Source organism: Sphaeramia orbicularis, chromosome 3 (assembly GCF_902148855.1).
Source record: "Sphaeramia orbicularis chromosome 3, fSphaOr1.1, whole genome shotgun sequence".
In the NCBI taxonomy this organism is placed as follows: domain Eukaryota; kingdom Metazoa; phylum Chordata; class Actinopteri; order Kurtiformes; family Apogonidae; genus Sphaeramia; species Sphaeramia orbicularis.
The window spans coordinates 40,365,766-40,387,350 of record NC_043959.1 but is presented as its reverse complement, the minus strand read 5'-3'; the positions used below and the strand labels follow the sequence as shown (position 1 = coordinate 40,387,350).

General features: G+C 35.8%; 2 pseudogenes; one reads left to right on the top strand and one right to left on the bottom strand.

The window, feature by feature from the left end:
- LOC115417189 (proline-serine-threonine phosphatase-interacting protein 1-like) overlaps window positions 1–16,715 on the top strand; it is a 104,714-nt pseudogene extending 87,999 nt beyond the window's left edge.
- LOC115414127 (tetraspanin-3-like) lies at window positions 16,202–21,273 on the bottom strand (annotated as a pseudogene).
- Between the last annotated feature and the right edge of the window lie 312 nt (window positions 21,274–21,585).

Here is a 21,585-nt window from a genome sequence, read left to right as displayed (position 1 = left end):
CTGGTAAATAACAAAAAGAAGAACTCTGTATTAATGTGATTTTATGTATTGCTAAATTCCGTATTCACAAAAGCAAATGTCAAAAATGCCCACCCAACTTTTGTGTATTCAAAAATGAACTCAAACTGTACATGAAATCCTTAAAATGTATGAAAAGACCCAAAGCTGTAAAACTTCACTCTTATTTATGTGACATTCCCCTGGACTCAAATGAACAATGAACTAACCTCCCCTTGCAGAATGATTTTGTTTCTTTTTTCTTTTTTCTCTCTATCTCTCTTTCTTGAAATTTAATTGTTCCCATTTGTTGCCGATGCACATTCACAATGCCATGCTTGTTATAAGGCACTGTTGTACTGTTATTTTTGTATATTTTGCCAATTAAAAAAAAAAAAAAAAAGTTCAGGAAGTAGTGGGGCTGTGCATAGAGCCTATTATGTACACATTTGTATTTATTAAGTTAATGTTTATGTATTTACAGTTTATATGTTGATGCAATCTTTAGAATTGCTTTGATACTTATTGTTGAGTTTGCTTCAGTGTTTCACATGCCATTACTTCTGTATGCTTTTCTGGATTCTGATTGGTATTGTGGTTATTCCTGATTGGCTATGAAGTCACCTTGAAGTCAGGACTCAGGAAGTTAGTGAATAAGTGTGAGCAGAGTGGTACAGAAAACAGAGGGGTGACACGTCCATAGATACCCACTGTAAAAAAAAAAAAAAAAAAAAGGCAGACAAAATATGGACCTACTTCTGGGTTATGGAGGCAAGGCAAGGCAGGTTTATTTATATAACACATTTCATGTACAAGACAATTCAAAGTGCTTTACATAAAACATTAAAAGCATTACAGCAGAAGCAATTAAAAGTATAGGCATGAGAAAAACAAACAAAAAATCAGATAAATAGATAAAACAGATAAAAACTTTTAGCTTAAAAGGAACGGTGCAGATCTAAACTGATGAATACAAACTCTATTCAAATGCAGCTGAGAACAGGTGGGTCTTTAACCTGGATTTAAATAAACTTAGTGTTTGTATGGAGGCGCAAATAGTTCCAAACATTGAGTATTGCAGCGTCAGAACACATTCACTTCAGTTAATAACATATCATCATCTTTCAAATTATCAAGTGTTTTTCCTGTATTAGTGACATTTATGTTGTAAATTCTGTTTTCTGTGGACCGTGTTAGCGTACGTATAAATGTATATCTTATACAACCGTTACGTTCGATTTTCAGTTGTAGCTCGATTGTTAGCTAGCTTGACTTTGCCAGCAGTTGAGATTTAACCACTATAACTACAAATTATGGAGTTTCTAAGGTAAGGTAACATTAGTACAAATGTGGTTATCAGCAGGTTTTATTTTAGTTGTTTTGCTGAACCTTGTGGTGTTTGGTTCAGTTTGTCAGCTGACGTGATGTGCTAATTAGTGTCATTTATTGCGGGCAGAAATATGGGTCCACTTTGCCAGTTATTTTATTCTATTTGTAATTTATTAATGTTTCATAATGACATGTGATGCCTGTAAGTAGTTTTATTTGTCTTCCGCTCATTTCATAAACCTATGTAAACCTACTGCTAAATTTTAAACTTTTCAAAGTAATAAATGCAGTGCTTTCCATGGTCAACCCCACTATGCAAAGCATAACTGACTCAAACATACAAAGTAGTGCAACAACGGTTGTAAATATACTTGTATGTGATTCATCTGGATATTTACCATGCAATAACACACTTGCTCCTTTGTGCCATAGAAGAACATGACAGATTTGTTTTGGAACTATTGAGGCTTACATGAACCACGTGATCACTGTAGCAGTGTGCCGCAACACTCTCTCTATATGGCTCTGAACGTGAGTAGAAGAAGAAGAAGAGTAATAATAATAATAAGAATAATAAGAATAAGAATAAGAATAGATTGGTTAATCAGAAAACACTACAGAACCAGTCTCTGCTGACAAAGTCCTGTCCCAAAGTCCTGCCCACTAAAGAAAGGCCTGTGAGGCAACTATGCTGTGATATAGGGCTCCACAAATAAAACTGAATTGAACTGAATTGAACTGAACTGAATTGAATTGAATTGAACTGAATTGAACTGAATTGAATTGAATTGAATTGAATTGAACTGAACTGGGAAAAGTGGGCAAAACGTTGGTTAAATAACATATCATGAAAATGTAGATATGAAACATACTTTGGTTAAAAACATTTTGAGATCATACATATCAATTGTTGGCTAATGTGTAGCATAAACTTGTGTGTGGTGATTGTTGAAAGCATCAGAACAAAATAAATGCTGTGAATCCTGCTGAGACTGCATCTGAAATCTTAGAATCATATCAAATCAAATAAAGTAAAATTAATTAAGAGATAATTCTCAGAGATTTGCACAGAGAAAGATGTAGTGTCTAATGGTGGCAGCAGTGACACTGGTCTCAGCAAATGGGCTGTGTGGCTGCATGTGTAACTCTATCTGTAGAGGGGGAATACAGCAGTGGTTGGGTAATGGAAAGGTCATTTAGCCAATCCCCCAGGTAGGGGGGCTGGTCTGACACGGCTCGTTTGTCACAGTTCAATAACTGCCACTCTGGGGGGTGAGAGAAAGAGAGAGTGAGCAAGCGAGCGAGTGAGTGGCGAGAGAGGGCTAGGAAACTGAAATGTGTGTGTGCTGCAACCCTGGTGTCAGAAAGACAGACCGTGGCAGCACAGCTGATTCCCAGAGCTTGTCCCTCCATTAGAGGCCTCAAAAGGGGTCACAGTGTAGGCCAGACTCCACAGACTGTCATCTCTATGGGAAAACTTGTAGGCCCAGTCATCAGGGGAGGATTATTTTCGCTCTAACTGCTAGATATTCGGTTTTTCCAAGTGGTGTAGTTGAATTAGTACCACCTTTTGAACCCAGAGATGGTTATTCAGGAATGATAGATATAGAGGAAATGCATGATGACTGCTGCCAAGTGAAAATCAGAATTTCCTGAATTTAAGACTTGCATCAGCCTTATGTTGCTGTTCAAAGCTAAAGAAAAGACAGTGCACTCTACAGTAGTGTCTATTTTATGAAAATTTGGAATGAATCAACAAACAAACAACAATTTGGTCAATTATTCAATCATAGAATCATTTGTCTGCACAGAGCATTTATGTCCATGTTCAATCTTTCACGTCAAACAATCAAAATCCAAAATCAACCTGTACTAAAACTGCAAATACTCCTCTGTCCATTATTCTCAGCAGATTGATTTGCTCTGTCTGTTCTACATGTCATTAGATGTGTGACAGAATGATCCTGGAGCTTTGTGAGAGAACCAAGGATTTTCACACGTCATTGAGCGACTGGTGACAGACACCGCTGTCTGTCCTTCTTTCTTCACACTTTGAAAATCAATAATCAGCTTTTCTGTGTTCATTCACATCCCTGGGAGACGCCTCAGGCACAGATTTGTATTCATCTCGACTGGATTGAGAGATTTTAGGTAAGATCCCCTGTGGAGATAAATGATTCTCCACCTCTGGTCCATATAATACTTTAACTACAACAACAGACTAAAGTGGGGTGTTTTAGAAAGGTCTGTGGCTCCCCCTTCTGGACAATAATGGCAACTGTTTAATGACTGTGTGTGTGGTGATTTTTTTTTATTTTTTATAATTAATAATCAGAATTAATTAAAATTAAAACCATTATTCATCAGAAATTTTTTTTTATGTAAACCTATTTTTTCTAAGGCTATTAGCTTTGAAATATAGTAAAAATAAAAACAGATAAATTTTATGAAAGCAATGCAAAAAACTAACAAATACATCCAAAACACCACAGTTACACAAGAGCATACACTGTATAGAGTATTGAATAATAGTACAATGAATGTCTCTGAGGCCTCAATCAGTGTAAATGACCAAAATAAACATTTATTCCCAAGAATTTATTCAACCAAACTGATCTTGTCAAACACACAGACACATGTTGCACAGTGTACATTAACTCCTGATAATCACTGACCCTTTAAACAACACACTTGGTCTTCCTCACCAAATGATAGTGAAAGCTATTTCAGAAATGAGACTGAGAAATGGGCTGAGCTGCCTGTGGTCAGTGACATCATGGGACACGAGTGCTTCCTCATTCAATATGACTCACTGATGTTTGAGACACTCGCTGTTTTAAGGACAGTTAGGTTAAGTATCTTATGATCAAAATATTTTATAAAAAAAAAAAAAAAAAAAGAAGGTAACTTATTTATCAACAGTAAGATTAAGCAAACTGTGGTAAGTTAAAGGAATTTTCAACAGAGATGTTACCTTTGATGTTTAAAGATGCTTTCTGGGTAAGTCTACATATGCTTTCAAGATCTGCTGTGAATGTATTGTGTCTTAAACCTGATGTTACAGTTTGTCATTCGGTTATATTGTCGCGTATGAATCCTACAGAAAGTAGACTCTAATTTTTTTGTTGTAGATAAGTAAAGCATCTCACATTTGTCACAGAGATACTCATGTTGTAAATCTGCAAAACATTTCCGTTCCTTTGTGGAAATCTAATCATACCCATTATAAAGTTAAGATCATTATATCTCCTTGATTACATTACATTTAACCCTCATAAAATTGCCGTTTAATGTTCTACTGTGTAATTTATACTTGCATTTTACTACTTACTTTATAATCTGGCTGTCTTATGCAGAAAGATCAGATTACTGAAGTACAATATGCTGCTCTGTCACATACAAAGTTTTTGCTTAATGCTAGTTCTGCATTTTTACCACAGTATGTCCATGTTTGCTTCAAGTTCATGTCGCAACATGCTGTTTAGCAATGCAGTTCATTGCAATATATTTCAAATGATTTTCTGTGTCTACTCAATACAGGGGACGGATTTACTGATCATACCGGGTATGACGTTCTGATCCAAAGGTTAAGGGATGGAAGACAAATGTGCAAAGATGTGGAGGAACTTTTAAAGATGAGGGTATCAGTTATGTGTTTCACTGGGAAAACTACACCAACTATGAAATAATCTTGTGATGCTGGTAGTACATCAAAACACACATGCATAACTGATACTACTGATGGGTCATTCCAGGGCAATTCAACCAATGGTCCCCACATGACCCCCTCAGAAAATTCTGAAAAAATTCACACTTGTTCACCTACCAGATAAATGAACACATCCAAAATTTTAATGTCATATCTGTAATTGTTTAGGAGATACAGCCCTTTGAAAATGAATGTTTTTTTCTTTGAATTTTGCAAGTTTGCTTTTCGACCAACTTTGAGGAACTATATCTCCTTAGGTATTCAAGCCACACTGCTGAAACTTACTGTCTGGGGTGAAATCCCCCTGAAAAGACCATATTTTACATCAAAATAATTGTAGGTGCCTTCACATTTGGTCCATGAGGCCTTGAAATCAGGTGAAAAAGGCTAATTCTTCCGTATGTCCTCTCTCTTCAGGCTTGCACTGTGCCATATGGATGAATGTAGAGACCGAATTTTTTTTTGCATGGATTCTTATGGTCAAGATGCAACAATATACTGCAAAAAGACTACATTTCAGTGAAAAGTGTTGCTGTGAGGCAATGAATAAAATGGGTCGATTTCAATTTTTCACAAAAATACTCTTTATTTGAGCACCCAAATTACCATGTGGCCAGTTAATGAAAATTTTGAAATTTTTACCATGTCTTCATAAATGTTTCAAGATGTTGTGCACAAAATTTTAGCTTTGGGATAGAACTGTTTCTATTTTTAACATTTTTTTTTACTGCATGACTATATTTTCTTCAAATTGTATACAAACGTAGGTGTAAATGGTATTTTGAACAGTATAATGGCATTGATTATTGCACAAGTTATGATAATACTACTCAAAGACGCATTAGTTTTAACCATAAAGACCCAGTGCTACTTTTTGTGTCAGTTCCCCATTTGATTTTTCTCTCTATCTGGCCTTTCTTAACTGATTTATCACCATTATTATAATATTATTCTCTGTATTTTGTGTTTTCAAGTGTATATCAGGTATTTTTCTATATTTAATTTACTGATCATGTTGATGTTCATTAAAACTCAGGTTAAAGTTGAGGGTTATTATATCAGAAGGAGAGAAAACTGAGGAAAAAGAGACTTTTCAGCAAAGATATTAATAACTGAATGTAAAAACAAATGTGTCCATCCACTGTCATTGATCCAACTCCATGGGTTTTACTGGTGAATCAATGTTTTAGAAGATGACAGTGTTTCCACGTTCACTATGGAGCCTCTGAACATCCAAACTGGTCATATCTAATGACCATGAAAAGATGACAAACCACATTTTACGCCAATTAAACATGTATTGATAAGATTATAAGATCAACAGGTATTAAACAGTTTACATTAGTGGATGCTTTTGGTTGCGGGTGGCTGTTTGGGTCTTTATGGGTTAAGTAAGTACTGAAATGTGTCTGTTTATGTTCAAAGGGCACTAGCAGAGGAGAAGTATGGCAAGGAACTCGTAACTATTGCTCGGAAAGCAGGAGGTCACACAGAGATCAGGTAAGTACAGGATGTTATATTTAAGGAAACAGAGGACATGTTAACAGTACCTACAATCACTATGTACTGATAGAAGACTTTTGATTGTCAGATGATTTAAGAAAAAACCTTTATTTGTCTGGATAATATACGTATGGACATGTATAACCACACACTGAAGCACACACTTATCACTAGCTGAATGTGCAGGAACACACCCCACACTACAGCCTAGGAGTAGACTGCCACGTCAGACACCCAGGGAGCTAATGATTGGGTTAACCCTTATCGGGCAAGTGACTATTTTTGGTAAGTTCTGCACACATTACAAGATATGACAGCAACAGTTTACAGTGAGGCAACAGTCTCAGGTCCAATGTGGTCTACAGAGTCATTGTGAAAGGTCTACCGCTGCATGAACAGTGACTGTAAGTGCTTTGTTACGTACCATGAAATAATGGTACTAATGTAAGGAATGATGTTCAAAGGGATAATGTGGATGTGGACAGGTGTCTGGATCAGCACTTATGTTGTTGTAATGTTCTAACAGTGATTTTCTAATGTCTAAAATACATGTTCCTGTCACCTTACATGTGTTTTTCTTGTATTTGTTATAGTTACTTCTTGAATTTTTTTTTTTTTTTTTTTTTTACCTCTATGGATAAGGAACCAAATATGGTAACTTCATTAACCTGATTCCTACATGACAATAAAATGTTTCTAAATTTCACAACAGTAATAAAGTCTTGTTATGTCCTCCATCAATGCACTAAAGTTGAAAATTGAATTTCAGAGTATTTCTGTGAGTGCCCTACAAAAGCTTAAGCGCCTTGCCCAAGGGCACATCCGCAACTCATGGAAAGTTGTAGTATGCGAAAAGACAATGTGATACATCATGTGATAATTTATCAAACCTGTGTTAATTCTGTCCAAAATGACCAGTCAAGCACCTACATATGAGTCACATACTTTTTAAGAAAAATGCACATCTCTGTCAGTGAGTCAGAAAGTGGAGAGAATAGAGAGAATTTGAGTGTTGATTATATATATATATATATATATATTATATATATATATATATATATATATATATATATATATATATATATATATGTGTGTGTGTGTGTGTGTGTGTGTGTGTGTGTGTGTGTGTGTGTGTGTGTATTGCAGCAGGTCCCCTCTTGGTACAAAAGTCATCATATGCCGCTGACTTCCTGTTCTTTCACACCATCTCTGTCACTCAATAGACCAACAGCCGCTGAAGTGGCCATGATGGCTCTTTGTTTAGTCTAAACTGTTGGTCTGTGGCTGCTTAGTCACTAGCAGTCAGACTGTGAATTTGCTCTGAGCCTCTGAGTAACTATGTGCTCACAGAGAGAGAGAGAAATAAGAAGAATCACTCCAGTCAAAAATAGCATACTGAGAAACAGCCCTGGAAGACTTGAAAAATGTGATCAATACTGGTTGTTTTTAGCTCATAAAGGTCACAAGCCTCTTTGTAGCTTTGGGCAAACTGCAGGCAATCACTGACTTATCACTGATCTAAACTGTGCTTTATTTTATGTTTTTCAGCACTTTGAGAGCATCCTTTGACCAATTAAAACTGCGTAAGTGCATCCAGTTTCTCACCCTGTGAACCTATCTTACCAAAGACTAACCATGCACAGGTTTTCATTCAGTTGTTTTGTTGGTTTTGAACGCAGAAATTGAGAACATCGGGAACTTTCACATCCAACTCTCTGATACATTGAAAGAGGAGGTGAAAAAGATTGAGACATTTAGAGAACGGCAGAAAGAGCAAAGGAAAAAGGTACTGGGTAATTTATGTTGCTCAACAGCCTGGTTTTTCATGAACATAGAGCACACATGCTGTAATGATGAGCTTTAGCAGGGTTGTACTTTAGCTCCAGTTGTTGCTCAAAACTTGCACTAATACAGAAATTGTCTAAATATAAACACTGTACCACAATCTCACTAAGGGTGGATGATATCAATGTAAATAACATTTACAATAAAGTCTTTATGGCATGCTAAGAACAGTGGATACTTCTGTACATGTAAACATTACATTTGACATTTGGTTCTATTCTTTGCAACCCCTCTGTTACTTATAGTTTGAAAGCATAATGGAAAAGGTTCAGAAGAAAAAGGTTTCCTTGTTCAAGAAGACCACTGAGGTAAGAAACAGCTGCTGTAAATATCCTTTTGTTACCACAAACAGCAAACACCTCAACTGCCTTTCCTTTCTGTTCTTTTAGTCTAAAAAAAACTACGAGCTGAAGTGTAAGGAGGCAGACGATGCAGAACAGGGAGCTGACAAGACAACTGTTACAGCCAAAAACTCAGAGAAGGTACAAGAAATGTAGAGTTCTGCAAATACATGCAGTACCTTTAGCAATGTTCAGACTGTTCATGTTTCAAATAATGAATGGATAAAAATTTAGAAAGTCTGCAGACTTTTGCATTTGCACCTCACATTAGCAAAGAAATACTATATATTTCAAGTATAGATATAGACATAGATATAGATATAGATACAGATATAGGTTTAATAGCAGCCTTTACTGTTTACTGCACATTTACGGCCTTCATCATGACACAGCTGCACCACATCTATTAAGAAGGAAGAAAAGAGTTTGGTTTTCTTGTGAAACATTGTATTACATGAGTGTAATTATAAATATACTTCAGTTACAGCTCGGTTACATTTCTAACAAGTCATGGCTGAAATGTTCAGGTGTCTGTGGTTGCTATCAGTCCTGCAGCTAACTTCCTGTGTATATATATTTACATCACAGGCACGTCACAGGGCAAAGCACTCAGACAAGCAGCCAAAGAAGCAGGTTTGACCCCAGACACACATTTGTACATGATTTATGTCCATTTAAATGTTAGAAATGATATTATTCTGATCTCCCTCAGAGAGGCTGTACTTCACCAATGTGCTCAGCTAGAAAATCTTCGTCAAGACTGGGAGGAGACATACAAAAGTACATGTGAGGTATTGTAGATTATATCTATTTTTAACTGGTCTATATCTTAAATCAACAGCTTTTTACCACAAAGACTAAACCTGGCCCCATATCCCCTTCGTCTGTACAGTGCATGATTCTGCATCTTTGCACAGCTGACCAGAAAAGAAATGCATTTTCTTCTTACATCACAGTGCTAATAATAGAACGACAAACCCACTAAAGCAGATTATGCTCTTTGAAATGGAACTGGTGGATATTATTTACACCAGTCTGAGTTCTTTTAAGTCAAGGTTAGAGACTTACCTGTTCACTGCTGCCTTTGACTAAAAGGCTTTTTACTTTTTAAAGTTTATATTCTCCTTCGAAACTCTGCACTGCAACTCTTACTTTAATATGTGTGTGTTTTTATATTTTTGGGTTTCATGTGTTGTTGTCTTACTTGCTGTTTTTAATCACCTTTACATGTTTCTTTTATAATGTTTTGAATGTGTTTCTTTTTCCCTTGTCGTTGTATTTCAATGTCCTGTGTGAAGCACCTTGTATTGCCTTGTTGCTGAAATGTGCTATACAAATAAACTTGCCATGCCTTTTTGCATAGAAATGCATCATAAAAAGCATGATTAAAGCAAGAGCAGCAAGTGGTTGATGGTGAGGACGGGGCTGAGTTGAGTGAATAATTATAAAGAGGAACCATGAAAAATGGCTCCTTTACACACTGAAAAGTTTTCCACTATATGACTTTTCTGTAAGTTTTTGAAGAAACAGTTCGTATATTAGCTGTGTGTTTGTCATATCACGCCTGTGGTAAGTTGTTAGGAGCAAAAATCATTTTATTAAGTGTTTGGATGGAACAGTGACAAACAGTGACGTGTGCATGGTTTTTAGGTGTTCCAACAACTGGAAGGAGATCGCATCAGCATGCTCAGGTGTGCTCTCTGGGACCACTGCAATCATTTATCCATGCAATGTGTCAAAGATGATGATGTGAGTTGTGAGATGTGATGTAGTTTAACGAACCCTTCAGCTCAGTTTAGAGTGTATGTCTCACCTTTGTTATTTAAGTATGACCTATGTAAATATGAAAAATGCTCCAGGTTGTTTAGTCGCATTTCATGAGAATGAACTTAAACATTTTATGCTTTCTAGCTGACAGCTTCTCTTATTTATTCTAAGCATAGATAACTTAACACTGAATAAAATGTTCTAACCACAGACTGAGTCAATTGTTTAACCACTTGACCAAAACCTGAATCTAAATCTGATTTCCGCTTCCTTTTTTAAAATTAGCTTCACGAGGAGGTACGACAGATTCTGGAGAAATGTGACATTACGACTGACAACAACTGCTTCATAGGGATGAAAAGTACAGGGAAGAGACCACCAGGTGGGTTGGATTTATTCAGTTTATTGAACTTTCTCATAGATCTGCAGTCTGTCAAATGAAAGTAAAAGCACGGCACATCTTCACTTCTCCAATGAGCAGCCTTCTCTTTTCTCCGAACAGAGGCCATAGTATTTGAAAGCTACTACCCAGCAGAAGCACAGAGGGACAGCAACGGCCAAGTTCATTTTGCAGGAGAAGCAGAAGACATAAGGATGAGAGCTGATGCAAATAACTTGTAACTATCAGTCACAATCATAAACCGTAACATGTCAGTACGAAGAATATCTGCCCTCGTAGATATCAGCCAAACAGAAGCCACAGGGGAGAGAAAAAAACACAGTCCACAAGGTCCATACACTCTAATGTGGGGGTGTCAGACCAGTGTTAGAGGCCACATACAGCCCAATATGATCTCAGTGGGCCAGACCAGCGAAATCAAAACAGTGAAGTACAGTTACATTATGAACACAAATAGCTATGAACAATTTGCAATTTCTTTAGAAAAATAAGTGTAATTTTAACAACATTATCATTTACACAAGTGCATTACAGCGTGAAGACCATAGTGGATCTACAAAGATGCAAAACATTTAGTAGCAGGTATAATAATATTAAAATTCCACTTACTTATTTTTGAAAATGTGAGGTTCCTGTTTTTTTTTAGATTCTTTAGACATCATTTACTTTTTTTTTTTTTACACCAAAACAAAGAAAAACATTTTTAGTTGTCATTATTTATATATTATTATGATAGTATTTAACCCTAACCCACATGAGATTGAACTGGTCTGTTTGTGGCCCCTGAACTAAAATGAGTTTGACACCCTTGATTGTTCATATCATCACTTTTTGTAGTTTACAAATTCATCCCATGGGTCATATTGGACCATTTGATGGGATGGCTTTGGCCCTTTTGACCACTCTGCTCTGAAGTTTAGTAAAAAACTTGCATATACATTAATTGCATATTTTAAAATCATTATGAATAGTTATGGCTGATGGACCTGCCTTAAGCCAACAAATTAACCCATAAAGACCCAAACAGCCACTGGTGACCAAAACCACCTACTGAGCTAAAATATTAATACCTGTTGATCTACTAATCCTATCAATACATGTAAATAATTGGTGTAAAATACAGTTTGTCATCTTTTCATAGTCATCAGATATGACAAATTTGGGTGTTCAGAGGCTCCGTAGTTGCCGTGGAAACACTGTCATCCTCTACAACACTGATTCATCAGTAAAACCCATGGAGTTGGATCAATGTCAGTGGATGGACGCACTGGGTTTATGTAATAGTCAATGAGAGATTTGACTGAAAAAGTCACTTTTTCTTCAGTTTTCTCTGTTTCTGATATAATAACCCCCAACTGTAATCTGAGTTTTCATGAACATCTACATGATCCGTGAATTAAATATAACAAAATACTTGATTTTCAATGAAAATCTGCAAACTACAGAGGATGATATTATAATAAATGGCGATAAATCACTTAAGAAGAGTTAAATAGAGAGAAAAATTAATTTGGGAATTGACATAAAAGAAGCGTTGGGTCTTTATGGGTTATAAAAACTGATCACTTACTCCTCAGAAGACACTCAAGTTAATTGTCTCATACTGAAAGAGAAGATAACAGATATTGTCTGTGAGTCACAATTTCAGAATACCTGATTTGACAGAAGTTATAACACACATTGCTTCCATACAGGGTGGGGAAGCAAAATTTACAATATTTTGAGGCAGGGATTGAAAGACAGTGTATGACCAATTAGTTTACTGAAAGTCATGAGAATTTATTTGCCACAAGAAAATTGACATAATAGAAATGTTTTTATTCTATGTGTCCTCCTTCTTTCTCAATAACTGCCTTCACACGCTTCCTGAAACTTGCGCACGTGTTCCTCACATATTCGGGTGACAACTTCTCCCATTCTTCTTTAATAGTATCTTCCAGACTTTTCGCGAAATAGTTTTGCTCATAGTCATTCTCTTCTTACATTCTAAACAGTCTTTATGGACACTCCAACCTATTTTTGAAATCTCCTTTGGTGTGACGAGTGCATTCAGCAATCACACACTCTTTGACGTTTGCTTTCCTGATTACTCATATGGCAAAAGTTTTCTGAAAAGGTATGGATCATAGTGTTAGGTATGATTATGACATCAATATATGTTTGGTTTCAAAACAATTGACGTAGTAGCCTGACTGAGAAAAAACAACTAATGTCCATTGTAAATTTTGCTTCCCCACCCTGTATTACTCAGAATAACTGTCCATCAGACCTAAAAATAAATGCATTAACTACATACTGGTCAGCTTTAGAGCTATCTGCTAAATATCCTAGAAGTCAGTGTGTTTTGGTCTGATTTTTCTTCTCCTCCCTCACAGGAATTCTGTCTTTTGATCCTCTCCTGGAACCATCTGCGAGGTCAAGCGTGGACAATCCCCACAGGTCACGATCAACAACTGGCATCTAGTGGTGACTGTGTATATTGTATGCTGTCCGCCCTTTTTACATTGTATTATTTTTAATAAGAGGTCTTTGTTTACAGAAAAATTTATACTTGACTGACTGTAACCATGTTATGTTAAATAGACGTGATGTGTTTGTGGAAGTAAACTAATAATATTAATAAATCACCCAAGATAACAAGTTGAGTAATAGTAGGAACTTCGCTTGTTCTGATTCAGCTGAGGCTTCAGACGGAGGGTACACACCTCTACCAACTTTCGATCGAACTTGCATCAACTGATGAAGATAACTATGTTGCACTTTATCAGTTCACTGCACAAGGTGATCACTGAACACATTATTTAGTAAATGAGTTAATCACCAAGACCTAAAGAGTCAAGTTAGTCCTGTCGGTCAAAAGCAGAAGAAACATCACTTTTATTTAGAAAATACCACACACACTAAAAAAAAAACAAAAAAAAAACCAATTACATATAATATTATTTGAACATATTTAAAGTTGTCAGAAGAGGATTAGGGCCACTGGACAAAAAATTAATGTCCAATATATTTTTAAAATTATTATTATGAGAAGAAAGTCAGAATTCTGACTTTTTTCTCATATAATAATATGTTATATATATTGGACCTTAATTTCTTTTTCTTTTCCAGTGGCCCTAATCCTCCTCCATAGAAAGTAGTTGAAAAGTTTTGTTTTTTGATCTATTCACTTTACAGCATGATTAAAAAAACTTTTTTTTAAACTGTTGTCATTTGTGTTTGCGCTGATTGTTCAGGAGCTGGATGACTGTCCATCAGCAGAGGTGATGTGCTCCGAGTGTTGGAAACGAGGACCTGATGGCTGGTGGATGGTGGAGAGGAACGGGCTGTCTGGACTCGTACCAGGAAACTATCTTGGGCAAAATCAGACTATAAAGCACACAACAATCAGGCAAATATATAAAGTATAAGTATTGTAATTGTGGCCGGTCATAGAAATGAAGAAATTATGAAGTGGTGACTAATAATCCTGTTGTCAAGTGAAATAACAAAAAAAAAGACAAGTGGTGACAGGCACAACAAACTCCACCCATCACATGTATTTAACCCATTATAAGTAAATGGGAAGTTTTAAGAAATCAAAAAATTGTAACTTCCACCTAATTTTCCCAAAATGTGATGACATTTATTCTGGGTCACTAGCAATCTATAAACCCAATTACGTATGAATTCAACAAATAGTTTATTTGCTAAAGTGTTAACAAACAAACAAACAAACAAACCAAACCAAAAACAATACCCCTTACCTCCCCTTCAGGGGCTGGGGTAAAAAAAAAAAAAATACAAATAGCAGCTGGACTGGTCAGTTGGACAAATCTAGTGACCTATAGAACATTTTGTCATTTTTCAATTGGACCTTCTATTCTTGAAATATTCTGACTTTATTCTGATACACAGAGGCCCATTAAGTTGGAATAATTTGTTTTCAGACAAATTCCTCCTTTTATCCCTTTTATACACATCAGTAATTCACCTTTAACCTCATTTACAATATATCAAGAATAAATCACATTATCAGAATCATTTCATGTGAAGAAGTGAAATATTTTATTCCAGCTTCATGGGCAACAGTGTATATATGATGCTATTTATATCCTCAGTATCACCTAATACACCTTCATAAACATGGACATATTTACTCTATTCTATCCGTTCATGTATCAGGGACAGTGTACATTCAAAAACACTGCTGTAAATATGACAGAGTTAACCAAAAACCTATTTTTCATCTGTTGCCCTAGTTAGATTACAAATAGAAAGTTACATCTATCATTTATAAGCATGAAGAAAAATAATAGAAAGATTCAAAATAGCCCTTTTCTATGGGATCCTTTTCACAGATGTTTAAATAAATACTTTTTTAAATTTTATAACCAAAGTATTAGTATTATAAATAAAGTATTATAAATGTGAAGTTAAGCTAATTTTCATGTGTTAAGCATTTTACAAAGATGGAAATTAAACATGACCACAACACCAACATGTTAATATAGTGTAACCTTGTGAGCCTTGTGTGCTGTGTATCCAGGGTTGTCATCCTCCAGACTGCTTTCATCAGTATTGTACATAGAGGGTCACATGACTGAACAGTCATAGTCCCTCTGGAGTAAAGGTTTGACCATTACTCATGTGTCAACTGGGCTCGATAACCACAAAGTTTCTCTTTGCACAAACTCTGCTGATTAATAACTGTATTTGATGTGAATATGACTTATCAAATGTCCCTGTTTACAAGTCACTTGTGAAAAGCATGCACCTGCTTTGCTTGTACATTTTCCCTCAGGTTTAAACCATCACTTCCTTATTATTCATGTTTGTGGAAGAATTTAGTATAATACTTTCTGTGAAGTCCAAGTCATACTGGCAGCGTATGACTCACCTTGGTAGCAGATTTTCATGTCTTCTTTAACAGGAATTGTGTGTTTTTGTGCTACTACGTAACACACTGAATCTAAATTAAACCATGAAATGAAATGACAAATAACGATTCACTTCGAAATGAGTTTATTTGTCTTCTGTCTTCAGTCTGTACATAAGTTTGTCATATTGTTGTTGCGGTGCTAGCTAAATATCTAGGGGGTCAAAATAACAGCTCAAAAATATTTAAACAGTACACAATTTCACAAAAATGTATAAAATAATGACTTGGAATTCTCTATAGCAGGTTTATAACCAGCAATAATGTAACAGAAAAGCTAAAAACATAGTAAAAACATAATCTACACATACAGGTCTTCAGGTAACACTGATGATACTACTACTAGTAACACTGGAGATTAAAAGGTCGGCTGAGTAACCATTTATATTTTCAATGCTGTTTAGTGAAACCTGATTCAGAGAACATCCACACCAAAGTAATGTGCATTACTCGTAACCTGAATATAAGAAATTCTCCTTTTGAGAACTGTTGTTGGATCTAAAAATTACATATTACATCTGATTTTGCATCATGTGGGATTTGTTTTTTTTATGTAATGGCATCTTTAATTTGCACGAAGGAAAGTCAAAGTAGATACTCAGGAATAATGTGTATGTTCTATTTAGCATAGATTTTGCATTGAACAACCGTGAGACATCTCCAGAGCTCCAGCCGTAGTGCAAACTGGCACACGAGGAAATACATTCCATACAACACTCCCAACCATTATTTCACACTTAAGCTCCACATCATCAACCTCACTGGGAAAGAGCCCAATTCTGAGGAAGCCACGATTAACAAACAAAAATAAAACACTTCTGCACCAACATCAATAATGTCAATTAGCCATATACAACTTTGGCTTTTGTAAGTGTTCAGTAATTGTATGAAAAAAAAAAAAAAAAAAACAACTTAACTTACAAAGTAACTTACAAAGCAAGTCAATAAATAACTGTATTCCTGTTGAAACCCCGCCTACCCAAACCTCATCACCAGTGTTCGCTACTTTATCATGAATTGTGCAAGGTGTGCTTGAGCTTATATAACTACAGCTGAAATCTACGGTGGACATGTCCGGTGACGCTCCTTTTGATTTTTCTGAGTGTTTTGTTGGCAGGCGGCACCTCTTCATGCATAGCTGTTGGTTGTGACCAACAGCTCGTACGCAGGGTCGTGACTCCTCCTGCACAGCACGACGCAGGCGCACAGCATGCCGAGCATCTGCACGTAAACAGCACAGGAATGAAAGGTCAACCGTTACTTGAGCCTTTGAGCCATTAACCTTTAGCAAGCTGAGTATAATCAAACTAATTACCATCTGTCAGATACCTGTAGTACTGATACATACATAGATCACAATCATTACATTATGATGATATGAGCACATACACTGCAAAAATTTAAATGTTACCAAGTGCATTTTTCTACTGTCTAAAAATAAGTTCTTATATCTCACTGAAAAGTTACTCTTTAGGTGATTATGTCTTATTTTAAGTGTGATGAGATATTTTGACTAGAAATAACAAAAATACACTTGGTAAGATTTTGATTTTTGCAGTGTTTTTTTTTTTTTTTTTCTAAATTGTAATAGCGTCTCTACCTGTATATTCATGGATTTGTTGATGGAATATTTTGTTTTATTCAAGTGTACACAAATAGCCCAACAATCAGGGGTTGAAAAGACACCACAAAAACAAAATATACAAAAAATACAATCCATTAAAAAATCAAACTCTAATTTACATCTAATACATTATGTTGTTTATCACTTTTAAAATCCCCTTCCTTTAATTAGATTATCATTAGGCATAAAGAGAATAATTATCTTGCTAATTCCAATTATTTGTCCTCAAATTTCAATATTTTAACAAATGCACAACTGCTATTGTTAAGCACCTTAATCTTCACAATAGTCACTGAAACAAATCGCTTAATTAAAGGATTTAAAACCATCTTCTCAAGTATATGGGAGTGCCATATAAACTCATGGTTGATGCCGTCTTTAAAACTCCGTTTGCAGAGGGGTTTTCTGGTCAGCAGCAGCAACACTGCGCTGTTCACAGCAAAAATCCTCTGACACATTTAGGTCAAAGCTGCTGTCAGCTCAATGCAGAAACACAATCTACACTGACAGAGATTAAAGCAGCTATAAGTCTACCCTTAATGAACATATTTTGACTTCATATTCAAATTTTTATTTTCTGAACGTCCTTATTTCATTGAGGCTAATAGTGCGCAAAGCAGCAAGCATCTAAGAACACACTAAAATAGATAAAATGCTAACAAAATGAGAAATTTAACTTCTATCTACAATTAATGTTGACAGAGGGATTGCTAAAAAAGAAAATTCTGAGGGCTAAATAGAGCATGAGGTTAAAATACACGTTAAACAACCGGTTAATTTATCTCTCATAGGTTTACAGACAAGATCGTTGATATCCAGCTGTATTATGGATTGATTTTAAAACTGAATGCAAAGGAGTTTGGAAAATGTCATGTTGTATTTTCACTTTACAGTCAGGTAAATTCAGACGTTCACATTACCTGTATAGATGCAAAAGTTAGTGCAGCCCATATGACATACATCATAATCTCCTTTAACTTCTTCACAACCAGAGCTTCACAACCCTACGACAAAACAGAAAAATACTGTAAGAGTTTCACTGACATAACAACATTCCTTACAAAACATTAGAAAAACACAGATAAAGATGTAAAACTATCTTTTCTAATGTCTTAAAAAATTGATAAAATAATATAATAAATCATTGAAATAAAAAAAAACAAATAAGATGTTTTTTTTTTCTTTGTAGCCCTACTCTGAGGCCTGTTGTACGTACCTCTTGGTATAAATCTGCTGGTCGGGTGAGAGTACCAGTACAGTTGCTAATGCTGGTTGACAACAGCTGACTGGGACGCTGTTATTCTTGGATTCTTTAAACCAGCGTGTGTTCCTCCAATCAGAGTAGTTATGAATGCACAGCAGCGAAGCTATACGAGCAAAGACATAAAGGTGAAGAGGTAATCTTCAGAATCCATAGTACAGATTAACATAAAATCTAAAATCCAGAAGCTTGCAAGGATACTGGGGGAGTATTTTCACTTACCAAACCAGAAATAGGTTGAGATAAAAACATTTTTTTCCTCACCTGCCTCTGCACATAGTCAATAGCACGGCTCGGAGCATCCGTGTTGGTTCCATTGTATTCATTGTAAACCTTCTGGATGGAGTGATTCACCTCGTCTTCTACCTGAAGCAAACATAAAGCTGCTGTTACAATCCCTGCTTGTTGTTACTGTGTTGTGCGATTGTCCCTGTTGCATGTTAATCTCTCCAGGCATTATTAGTTTTTCTCACATACTTACAAAATGTATTTACATCCAGTGAGACTCTATAACATGAAAGAGCAGTAAAAACATAAGATTAGTTAATCAAATAAGAGTAATCAAATCAGCAAAATGCTTATTTCAAATAGTTAGAACCTCTACATTCTACTGAGAACATGCACACATAGTGGACACACCGGATAACAATATGTGAATCTATGGTATATTTTTCAGTGTAACTGTATCAGATCATATTTAACTCAGATATTCATGCACAACATCTGAGTGGTGTGTTACCTTTGCCCTGTATATGTAGCCAAGCACCACCACACACACTCTGTTACAAACACCAGCAGAAGAATGGCAGCAAACTGAAATGACAACAAAGACCTGGAGTTAGTGAGGTAGGTTAGAGGTAAATTCATTTCACACTGTATGGGTGGTTTTTAGCCCAGTTGAAAAACGCATTAGCAGCTTCAGCTGTACATCCTTCCTGTAAATTCACACATTGTAAAAAGGCGAATGAAAGTAGTCAACACTCACAGTAGCCAAACCACAAGAACTTTCACGTATTGTGGCACAGCAGACCAATCAATCCAATGATGAAAAGAAGCGTCCCGACTGCTATTATTATGATGGCAGGAATCAGAGTGTACACATCCTCGAAAAAGTGGTCATAGTCGTCATATGTGATGAACACATAGGCTCCAATGTAGCATAAAATTCCAGCTGCAGCCTGCAGAGAAACAGAAAAATATAAGAATAAGACCAGACAACAACTTTGTATCATTTTAAAATAAACATAATTTCATTCTGCACGTCTCACCTTCAGTACATTTGATTTATGGCTGCAACTAAAAAATATTTTCCTTGTTGATAAATCTGTCAGTTTATCTAATTGAGTATCTTGTTTAGCCCTCACTAAAAGATATTACAATTATAGAGGAGAATAAAATTTTAGGTAGAAGATAGAAACTGGAATAAGAGAAATCTGACACATCATCACCTTCTTAAAATAATTACCCAAGACACTTTTTCAGATTTTTCAGGAAACACAAAAAACTTATTTTGATGATTTAGGTTTAAAATAAATAAATAAATAAATAAATAATTTTTGTCAGAAAAAATTACTTGGTGATTATTTTATCCAGGTGATGATATTTAATCATTGAAAGCTTTTCATATGATTCATCAATGCTCAAAATAGTTGGGAATTTATTTAGTTGACGATCTATAAATCATTGCGGTTCTAATTTAGTTTATAAAATGATTGCCTGAGCAGCATTTATGTCTGGGTATCCCTTATATTTATAATAGATTTGCAATAACCGTACTGGTATTGAAGAATTTAGCTACACGTATGCATGCAGTGAAGCAAATGTGAATACAAGAATGGACATTACAAAGCAGAAGACAAAAACAAAAAAAAAACAAACAGAAATTACACAGAATGTATTTTTACATATAAACTTTTGACTTTAGAAACATCCCAGCATTGCAGAGTGAAAGACTGTGGAGTGGTGCAAAGTGGACTGGGCCACTTGTTCTCTATAATATTCAGATGTTCTTGGTGGCTCGTTCAAGCAGACCCACTCGGTGTGTACGTCGGTTTTCAGTATAAATCAGTGTGTTTTAATCCGTCTCTGCAGTCTGTTGCTGTCTACATCCTCTGTATCTCTATAACACTGCGGCTCACATCACGTCATAGCTTCATCTTGTGGGCGGCCGAAAACCCGCTGCAGCTGCATACACTACATTTCACTGTTAAATCATCCCCTGCACCACATTCATACTGAATGGAAATATGACTCTGTGTTTGGTGAATAACCCAGGTTAAATAAACAGAATATCTCTGTAAAAACTGCGGCGCATCTCTGTCGCACTTTGCTAGCTTGCTAATGTGAATCCATCCTGGCCTCACATAGGATGCTGCACATTGTCCAAACATCTGCCATTTTCTTACCCAGAATATGAGATTAAGAAAAACCAAGACGGTTTTGGAGGACGGAATTCCGCACTGCCCCATGCTATCGTAGTTAATTAAATTAAAACCGTAGCTATAAAAAAAAAAAAATACTGATGCACCTGCACCTTTACTGTTAGAATAATAAAATGGCTCCAGTGGTCCTGCCCCACTGTGCAGAGTCTTCCACTGACGACCAATCAGATCACCGTATTTTCCATGGCAAGGTCAACGTGTTCTGTTGAACATCACCATTCAAACAACAGTGATGGAGGTTGAGTCGATGCTCAGGTGAAGTGGACTGGTACTGAAAGCATCTTCATCATCATCATCATCATCATCATCATCATCATCACCGTCTCACCGCGTTCAAACTGTATATTTCACATTTTGAACTTATTTATGATGTTAAATTTACTTAACTATAATTAATTTTCTAATTTTAAATTTTTCAATTTGGCGAAATTTTTTTATTTACTATATATT